We start from the raw sequence: 10,867 nt of genomic DNA on the forward strand, positions 1-10,867 counted from the left end.
GGGCACTGGCAGCGTGGAAGACTGGATGGTCAGGCACCAAATACCGCTGTGTGCTGAAGGATGCTGGCCGGAACCTAGGCGACTTGATAAAGCGCATGCGCCCGAAACGCGTAGTCAAGGCAACAAAGACTGATTGTGTTCCACCCTGGTTCCTTCTTAGCAAGTGACGTCCTTCCGGTCGCATGTCATCGCATCGGAGCAGAGCGGAGACAGTCCATCCTTGCGCCCGCTGGTTCCGGCCACCATCCTACCTCCCACAGTGGTATTCGGTGCCTGACCATCCAGTCTTCCACGCTGCCAGTGCCCATGCCTAACTCCTGACCCAGGGTGATGTATGCATATTATTGACTTCCCCCTCCTGGTTTTATAACAATAAACTGCACGTTTTTATATTGAATGTCTACCTGGCTTTTCCTTGGATTACGGTTTCTCTATGCGCTGCCATTACTTTCACCTTTTCCATGGAATCCACCCACTGCCACTGTCCCTGACAGGTGTATGAATTGTGCACAAGCTCCATTAGTTTTGGTGCTGCACCCGATGGAATTCTAAAGAGTGTCAATGACACCCTATATAAATCCCCCAGAGCGAATTGGTGTTCCCGTACCGCTCTCTGTACACTCAAAGAACTAGACCCCCCCATACCAAAATGCCTTCATGCCCTCAGCAGCCTCCATTTTATAGAATATGTGATGAGAATGGGGAAGTAGAAGTGATTGAGCAGGAAGGTGAGAAAATGGCATATCAGGATGGGATAAAGACATGAAGAGGGTGAGAAGAAACCAGGGGGAAAGGGTCTTGGGAGGGTGGGTGAGGAAGAAAAAGGAAAAAAAGGGGGGGCGTAAAGATTTCAGTAGCGGAAAAGGGGGAAATGGTTTAAGGGTGGTGGGAGTCAGAAAGGTTCCGCTTGCAGTAGGGGCTGATTGGAGGGAACAGGAAGGGAATGTCTCATGTCTGTGGTCAGGTTAATGTAGGAATCAAAAACACAGTAAAAATATCAGCGCAAAAAATAGTGCAACATATAAAATGTGCAGAAATGGTAATATAAAAATCAATTCAAATAAATATGGGCAAACTATATGCAAAGAATATTGTGTTATCTCAAACTATATAATAAATATATGTGACTGGCAGCACCCACCAGCTGTGTCCACACTACACAATAAGGGTAAAGAAAATCAAACAGTGTTGCGCCAAATCTATACAATAACAAACTTTAACACACTCGACCCCTACCGAGGCAGTCAATGCTTACAGGCTGACATAACGCGTATAGGGGGCGGAGCCTGCATGCCTGACGTCATATCCCCTCGAGACGAGCGTCCTGAATGTTTGTAACCGACCTTTATATGCTGTTTGGAATACTAAATCATGTAAGTATATTCTAATAAATACCTGAATTGTTTAACTATACGGAGAGCACTAGATTCTTGTCCATTATCTCCCTATGCATGTACTGGACCGATTTGGATCGGAGTGAACTTCCATAAATACCCTATGTGATGTTTTCATCTCACATATACCCTAAATGAGGGAACAAGCTTATTTAGACCCTTGGTGATGCGGGGGGTCTAAAAGTGAGGTGAGAGGCCAAATTTACTGGGGAAGGGTAGGTGAACACAGTCACTGTGGTGTGAAGTATTGAAGACTTTCTTCACTTGATTTTTGGACTTTTATTACTCACCTTGATGTACACTATGTATTTAAAGTGTGTTATTGTATAGATTTGGCGCAACACTGTTTGATTTTCTTTAGGTTAATATAGGAGGTCGAATAGGAGCTAGAGCTAGATCTAAATCTAGCAGCTGAGAACAGGATCTATGATGTTCATGAAAGGTAAACTTTTATAATCAGCGGTGTATAGGAAGTTCCTCCAGTATATCAAGTTCTCTTAAATTTTTTTTATCTTAATCATATAGCATAGTTCATAGGCAACGTATTCATATAACATGGTTTTTCGGCTTGTACCTTCAGGTAATTGGACATTGGTAAGCTTTAGAGGATGTGCCCCCCTGGGGAGTCTTCCCTATAACCCTACTCTGCTCCCCTGAGACCTCACACTAGTGTCTGTAGTTGATGAACCTCTTCTTCCCTTAGAAAACAAATCCTCATTATCTTCTACTGTCTACACCAGTGGTCTTCAAAATTTCTAAACAAAGGGACCAGAGGAAAAGGAGACAATGCTGCTGAAGGCACGTATCCCTTGCAAAGAAGCAGGAACCGGTTTTACCACTGCTCTCATCATCCGATTGCAGCTCTATTCCAGGCAAGCAGCCTGCTGTACTGTACAAAAGCAGAATTTTCCGCTTCCATGTCATACTTCCTAGGATATATTACACCCATCAGTGGCGGCCTGTCCATTGGGGGCACAGGGGCGCCCCCCCCATCCATGCATCCGGCCCCCTAATCTACATGCAGGGCGCCAGACGCATGGATTCCAATGGGTTTTTTTTTTGGAGGACGTGATTAGAGCCAGAGGCTCGAATAGGCTTTAAAAGAGGGTGGGCTCGGGGCGCAGAGCACTGCGTCCTGAGCCCACCCATTTATGTGACAATAGCGAATTAATATTCGCTATTGTCACACGGATTCTCCTCCTGGCCAATCAGGAATCGGGTCCTGAGACCCGATTGGCCGAAAGGAGAAGCCATGCTATCGGCCAAGGAGGAGCAGGGAGAAGACGCAGGGGAAGCCCGACCCATGGAGGAGACTGAGGGGGAAGCCACTGCCGCCACTGCCTGCCCTCCACATGTCAGTCCAGGGTGAATGAGCCGGCGACCGGGGGGGGGTATGGGGTGCGGGCTGGAGCTAGGGGGGGTATGGTGTGCGGGCTGGTGTGGTCCGTCTGCCCCCCCCCCCCCCCCCGAGCACCAGCCGCCACTGACACCCCTTATTCATTCATATTTTCCCAAAGCTCAGAAATGTGCAGCCTCTTCTCTTAATCCCGTTTCTCAATCAGAGTTGGAACCTGATATGCTGGTCCTAGCACTGACTTAACACTGACACATTCACAAAGTGAATTCCTGGAGCTCACCTTTAATGAGTATCAGAGATTTTCACTGTCATTTCTCTCTTCTACTTTCAGTGATGGCGTCTGCTGATCTGAGGAAGGAGCTGGAATGTTCCATCTGTCTGGACATTTATACAGATCCTGTAACACTGAAATGTGGACACAACTTCTGCCGGGACTGTATTGGTCGTGTGTTGGATACACAGGAGGGATCCGGAGGGTATTCCTGTCCTGATTGCAGAGAAGAGTTCCAGGATCGGCCTGCACTGCGGAGGAACATAACGTTGCGTAACATAGTGGAGAATTTCCTGTATGCTCCACCAGATCTGGGGGAGTCCGGGGTCTTCTGTACTTACTGTATTCACACTCCTGTACCTGCTGTGAAATCCTGTCTGCATTGTGAAGCTTCTCTGTGTGACAATCACCTGAGAGTCCACAGCAAGTCACCAGAACACGTCTTATGTGACCCCACCACTTCCCTGGAGAACAGGAAATGCTCCGTCCATAAGAAGATCCTGGAGTATTACTGCACTGAGGACTCCACCTATATCTGTGTGTCCTGCAGGCTGGATGGAGAACATCGGGGACACAAGGTGGAAACTCTGGATGAAGCCTCTGAGATGAAGAAGAAGAAACTGAGAAATGTTCTGCAGAAACTGATGACAGAGAGAGAGGAGACGGAGAAAAGAGTCCAGAGTCTGCAGGAACGCAGGAGAAAAGTACAAGGAAAAGCAGATGATGAAACAGAGAGAGTCGCTGCCCTGTTCAGAGACCTCAGAAGACGTCTGGAAGACCTGAAGAAGAGAGTCCTGATTGAGATCTCCGGGCAGGCAGAGCGGGTCTCCTTATCACTGTCTGATATGATCCAACAGCTTGAAATAAAGAAAGAGGAGATGTCCAGGAAGATGAATGACATTGAGGAACTGTGTAACACGACGGATCCACTGACTGTCCTACAGGAATCAGACATAAGTGACTTGTGTGATATTCAGAATGGAGATGATGAGGACAGAGACAGACATGATAAACTCCTCCATGATGGAGGGGATCTGGATGTGGCGCAGATCTCACACACATTACACACAGGTTTTTCTGATATCATGTCTACGGTAAATGTACATAAATGTACAGGCGCACATGTCTATCCACATTCTAGGAGAAAGGGCAAAGGTCACATCAATGTTGAACCATCCAGACCAAGCCTCCAACCCTCCCCCACCATACAACACTCACACCGCCAGGCTGGTGGACCAAATATTGGGGCTGTCCAGCAAACATCGGGGGTGTCGGGGGTTACAGACATAATACTAGATGTGAGAACAGCTGGCAATGGTCTACATATATCAGATGACAGGAGAACTGTATCCTGGTCATCATCACGTCAGAATCTCCCAGAAACACCAGAGAGATTTCAGTATCCTCAGGTGATAAGTAGTCAGAGTTTCTCCTCAAGGCGACATTACTGGGAAGTGGATGTCGGGGGGTCAGTGCACTGGATTGTCGGGATCTGCTACCCCAGTATAGACAGGAGAGGAGATCAGTCATGGATTGGATGTAATAAGAAGTCCTGGAGTTTGGGGAGGGGGTGGGGTAATCAGTACTCAGTGGTACATGACAGTAATCAGATCCTTTTACCCGACAAAGTCTCCAGTAAGAGAGTCAGGATAGATCTGGATTATGAGGCTGGGCGGATCTCCTTTTATGATCTGTGTGACCCAATCCGACACCTCCACACCTTCACCACCACCTTCACCGAGCCCCTCCATGCTGTGTTATGTGTATGGAAAGGTTGTATAAAGATATCTGGGGGAATCAGAGATGAGAAATCAGCTCAGGGACTGGTGAATTCACAGGGGGGAGAATTTGACTGGAGCAATACTTAGCCAATAAGAGAAAGAAGTGAAAAAGAACCACCATTCCTGATTTATTTATAAAGCTGCAGGCTTCGGGGCCGTCATCTTCATCTTAAACCTCAATTCACTACCTAGTGTGTTACTCACCAGGAACAAACATGCAGGAGGTCAGATTATTTCGGTTTCGCTGGTTGCATGCTTGTTCTAGTTTACTAAAAGACTAGACAGTGTAGCCAGGGTAGAGATGAGAGCCCTGTAGCCTGCACATGTGAAGTGTATATTTAGCCAAAATGATTTTTCTCTTTAGTTCCATTCAGAACCATAGGGTATTGGAGTTGGACACTAGGCAGAAAAAAGACTTGGCTATGCCTATGGGCAGTCCTAGCTGGTATACATCCATCTCTCTGCTAAAGGCCTTCAGTTTTTTTTTTCTGCCTAGTGAGAAGTAAGGACCTAGTTCCCTGATGGGATTTCTGGTCCTGGCACTTTTTTCTTTTTAAATGACATTTTTTCTCCTGTTCTTTTTTCCTGTGAGATCTACAATCAACTGTCAGGCTGGGCGATGGGCTGGATGGCTAGATTCAGTGGTCCGCCAGGCTGTGCACTGGGTCAGCCAAGACATAGCTCTACTGAATGGGGGCTGGCCTGCAAGTTAAATGCCTCACAATGTTGTATACGATCGGGTCTTGGCCCGAGTCACAGTGTTCCTCCTGGCCAACAGCCCGCCTGTAACGTTCATGCGTTTTTTGATTACTGGATGGATTTACAGCTGCAGAACTATTACACTCAGTATCCTTATAGAGATCTGTTGAACAACATATCCAACTCTCAGGACTTCATCATTGTGCACAGCCTGTATACAAATTACATATACTCAATCAGATGTATAGATGGAGGGATAGAATATATGAGAAGTATAGATGAGTGACAGGCAATTGTATAGTGGGCACTTAGGAGTAACGAGGAGAGTTGCAGGTGGTAATAATAGGCAGATAGGTTCTGATGTCAAGTATAATGCAGATGGTAAGAGGACACAGATGGAGTATACTTCAGACAGAGTAACCTAGTGCAAGGATAGTGTAGGTAGTCCCAAGAGCTAACAGTCTTATGCAGATGATAGGAGATAGATAGATAGTCTTGGTAGTTGCAGTAGATGACAGTAGGAGTGCAGTTAGTAAGGAATCCCCTGTGGGGTACTTATCACTTAGATAGGTTAGTAAGGATAGAGTCCAATGGTGAGAGGTGATCCCGTAGCTGGGTACGGATCAGCAGCGAGGTTCCGGCTTCGGTTCAGCAAAGGGAAATGCCAGCAGCTCTGACTTCACAGGAGAAGGTGCGGTGAACATGTGGTTTGAACGAGCAATGAGTGAGGGAAAACCGGCTCATAGCGGCGCTCAGCAATGATGTCATCCGGTCTTAAAGGTACATGCGTCTCTTGTGCAACAAGATGAGACGCAATCAGAAAAGGAGAAATATATGGAACAAGGGTACCAGCGGTACCAGAACATTACAGTACCCCCCCCTTAAGGCCGGCTCCGGAAGGCCTCTAGACTTGGTTTTTCTGGATATTTCGAGTGGAAATTGCGAATCAGCCTAGGGGCATGTATATCGGAGGTATCCAGCCAGGTGTCATCTTGGGGCCCATAGTTCTTCCATCGTACAAGATACTGGAGTCTTCTTCTATTGAAACGGGAATCCAAAATTTCTTTTATCTCAAATTCTTCTCCACCTTCCACTTGTACAGGAGGTGGAGGTGAGATAGTAGGCCTTATTCCTTGGTTAGGAACATGGGGCTTCAGTAGGGACACATGGAAGATGGGGTGTATCTTAAGGTCTGTTGGTAATGTGAGTTGTACAGCCGCTTTTCCAATAAGCTTCTGTATTGGGAATGGTCCCAGAAATAGAGGCCCAAGTTTCTTACTAGGGATCTTTAATCTTAGATTTTTTGTAGAAAGCCAAACAAGATCCCCAATGGCATATTGGGGAGAGGGTTTCCTACGGAGGTCGTAGTACCTCTTTTGTTGGCTATGAGCATGTGATATGGTATTGTTGAGTAATCCCAGAGAATCCTTTATCTGGGCAAGATAATCAGATGCCACTGGATTACTTGATGGCAAGATACGTGGTGGAAGGAGTGTGGGATGAAACCCATAATTTAAGTAGAATGGACTTTGTTTAGTAGTGCTATGAGTCGCGTTGTTATAGGCGAATTCTGCCAGCGGGAGGAGATCCGCCCAATCGTCCTGTAGGTACGAAGTATAGCAACGCAGGTACTGCTCAATGCACTGGTTAACTCTCTCTGTCTGTCCGTTGGTCTGAGGGTGGTAGGGAGAAGTAAGTTTACGCTCTATTCGTAGTATCTGACATAGAGCTAGCCAAAACTTTGAGATGAATTGTGAACCACGGTCAGACAGCAGTGTTTTTGGAATACCATGTAACTTAAAGACATGTTTCACGAGTAATTCCGCTGTTTGTTTAGACGAAGGCAGTTTTCGGATAGGAGTGAAATGTGCCATCTTGGTCAGATGGTCTACTGACACCAAGATGGTGTTGAATCCTTTGGAAGGTGGTAGTTCCACTATGAAATCTAAGTATACCACTTCCCACGGAACCTGGGGTATCGGTAAACTACAAAGTAACCCCGATGGTTTCGTATTGTCAATTTTAGACCTGGCACATATATCGCAAGATGAAACGAACTTTTTTACGGTTGTCTTCATGTCTGGCCACCAAAACTGCCTCGTAAGTAGATTGAAAGTTTTAGTCATACCCATATGTCCTGCCAGAGGTACATCATGCGACAATTGCAAAATCTTGGTTCGCATAGTAGGGGGTATGTATAATTTTTTATTGTAGTAAAGGAAGCCTTCTGCGTCAGTAGTTAGTTGTGGTGGAGGTGAATCCAGTCCTATGCTGTGCAAAATTTCCTCCTTCAGGGAACGAATGACACCGATAATACGCTCAAGTGGTATTATAGGAACTGAGGGAACCTCGGTGCAATCCTTTTCAGCTAGTCGTGAAAGCGCATCCGCTTTTTTATTTTTCTCTGCAGGCGTGTAGTCACTAAGAAATTAAACCTCAGAAAGAATAACGACCACCGTACCTGCCGGTGGGAAAGAGTTCTATTAGTCTGAAGGTATTGAAGGTTTTTGTGATCGGTATATATCAAGATTGGCAATTGAGTACCCTCAAGTAGATGTCTCCAATTTTCTAACGCCAGTTTTATGGCTAGTAACTCCTTTTCACCTACTGGGTAGTTCACCTCGGGGCTGCTTAACGACTTCGAGAAAAAAGCAACTGGGTGAAGCGGTGAGGTGTTTGTTGGTCGTTGTGAGAGAACTGCTCCTACTGCCATATTTGACGCATCTACCTCCAAGATGTATTGAAGGGATGGGTCTGGATGGCATAGTATGGGGGCAGTAGTGAAGCTTGATTTCAGCAGACAGAATGCTCCATTTGCTTCTTTTGACCAATTGAATGTTTTTTTCGTGCTTGTGAGTTGTGTGAGAGGTTTCACAATCGCAGAGAAATTTTTGATGAATTTCCTATAGTAGTTAGAGAATCCTAGGAACCTTTGTAATGCTTTGCGAGTTGTTGGCACAGGCCAATCCAGAATGCAGGATATTTTGCTCATGTCCATTTTGATTCCGTCTTTAGATATAATATATCCTAGAAACAGTACTTCCTCTTTATGAAATAAACATTTTTTTGATTTAACATATAGGTTATGTGCAAGTAGTCTTGACAACACAAGTCTCACATGTTTTATGTGCTCAGGTAAGGAATGAGAATAGATGAGTATATCATCTAAATATACCACAACACAAACGTCAAGCAAATCTCTGAATATCTCATTTATAAAATGTTGGAAAGCTGCGGGAGCATTACATAGCCCGAAAGGCATCACAAGGTACTCAAACAGTCCGTATCTGGTTCTGAATGCCGTCTTCCATTCATCCCCCTTACGGATTCGAATTAAATTATATGCTCCCTTTAAGTCCAACTTTGTAAAGAAAGAAGCTCCACGCACCTGTTCGATAAGTTCAGGAATAAGAGGCAAAGGATAACGATCCTTTATAGTAATGGTATTTAATTGTCTGAAATCAATGATAGGCCTAAGACTCGAATCCTTATTGCGGACAAAAAAAGAGTCCAGCAGCAATGGAGGAAGTAGAAGGTCGGATGAATCCTTTTGCCAAGTTCACATCCAGGTACTCCTTTTAGATGAGAGAGTTCATCCTGTGAAAGAGGATAAACATGACCAAAAGGCAGCTTGCTATTAGGGAGTAGGTCGATACAACAGTCATAGTCCCTATGGGGAGGTAGCATTTGAGCGTTTTTTTCAAGAAAAACCTCCGATAAATCCTGATAACACTTGGGTATAATGTTATCCGGCACTACAGACAGGATCCTATCATATGTGGGGAGATTACATGTCGTTTCACAATAGTGAGAAGAGAAGGCTAGCGTTCTCGTTTTCCAATCGATGATTGGTTGATGTATGTGTAACCAGGGAAGTCCCAAAATGATTGGGAAATGGGGTGAAGTTAATACATCAAAGGTGGTGGTCTCTACATGAGACCCGTCAGCAGTTACAAGAAGTGCCTGTGTTTGACTGGTGATAGGACCAGAGGATAAAGGGGTACCGTTAATAAAACTAACGGAAACAGGTTTTGGTTTTGAAACAATAGGTATTTTATTGAGGGAGACGAAACAAATGTCAATGTAGTTTCCACAAGATCCTGTGTCGATCATAGCCTTGGTGGTGATCCTAGTTTGGTCCCACTGCAATGTTAAATGAACAAAAAGATAAGGATTAGAAAAGGAAGTTGTGAGTCCCCCTAGTAAGACATTTGAACACTCACCCTCTGGGATGCGCAGTACATGCAGAGATGTTCGGTTTTCCTCCTGGCACGTTCAGAAAAGGACAGAGGTGGGCGTATCATTCCTACTTCCATAGGAGTAGGGTCAGCAGGCAACATCCGAGAAGGACTGGAAAATGGTGAGCCCATCTTTTCAGCCTTTCTTTCTCGTAGTCGTCTGTCAATATTGATACTGGTCTGTATGAGTCCCTCTAGAGTGCCAGGTAAATCCGCTCGGGCGAGCTCGTCTTTTACGGCCTCAGATAGGCCGAGTCTGAACTGCGTTCTTAAAGATGTGTCGTTCCACCCTGAATCGGGGGACCATCTTTTAAAATTTGCCACGCAATCTTCAACAGGTCTCCTCCCTTGTTTTAAGGCCTTAATTGGGTATCAGCAGTACTCTGCTTATTGGGGTCTTCATACAAAGTACCACGTTGTGCTAGGAACAAAGGGTAGGAGTTGAGGAGTGGGTCATCCTTCTCAAAGAGAGCGTCTGCCCAGGCCCGGGGTTCATCCGTCAAGTAGGAGATAGTGGTGCAAACCTTAATTTGGTCAGTGGTGTAGGTTAGAGGTTTTAATAGAAAAAGCAATCGGCATGCGTTTTTAAATTCACGGAATTTGCTCCGATCACCCGAAAACACTAAAGGAGGGTTTATCTGAGGTTCACGGGGCTGAGCAGTAGGAAGCTGTGCAAGACGGCCAACCTGCTGTCTCAAGGCCTGATTTTCATTTTGTACCTCTGTAAGCGCAAGGATCAATGCATCTACTTGCTGTTTTAATTGTAATACATGAGTGGGTAATTCTGCTGAATCCATATTTTTTTTAAGGCTCGTTCAATCTGTAACGTTCATGCGTTTTTTGATTACTGGATGGATTTACAGCTGCAGAACTATTACACTCAGTATCCTTATAGAGATCTGTTGAACAACATATCCAACTCTCAGGACTTCATCATTGTGCACAGCCTGTATACAAATTACATATACTCAATCAGATGTATAGATGGAGGGATAGAATATATGAGAAGTATAGATGAGTGACAGGCAATTGTATAGTGGGCACTTAGGAGTAATGAGGAGAGTTGCAGATGGTAATAATAGGCAGATAGGTTCTGATGTCAAGTATAATGCAGATGGTAAGAGGAC

General features: G+C 45.2%; 1 pseudogene across 1 annotated transcript; it reads left to right on the top strand.

The window, feature by feature from the left end:
- The first annotated feature begins 3,076 nt into the window (after window positions 1–3,076).
- Window positions 3,077–5,152, top strand: LOC309558214 (E3 ubiquitin-protein ligase TRIM39-like; annotated as a pseudogene). Its single transcript has one exon. The product of its transcript is annotated as an E3 ubiquitin-protein ligase TRIM39-like (transcript).
- The last annotated feature ends 5,715 nt before the right edge of the window (window positions 5,153–10,867 follow it).

Source organism: Pelophylax lessonae, assembly GCF_965119305.1.
Source record: "Pelophylax lessonae genome assembly, chromosome: 1".
Classification (NCBI taxonomy): Eukaryota; Metazoa; Chordata; class Amphibia; order Anura; family Ranidae; genus Pelophylax; species Pelophylax lessonae.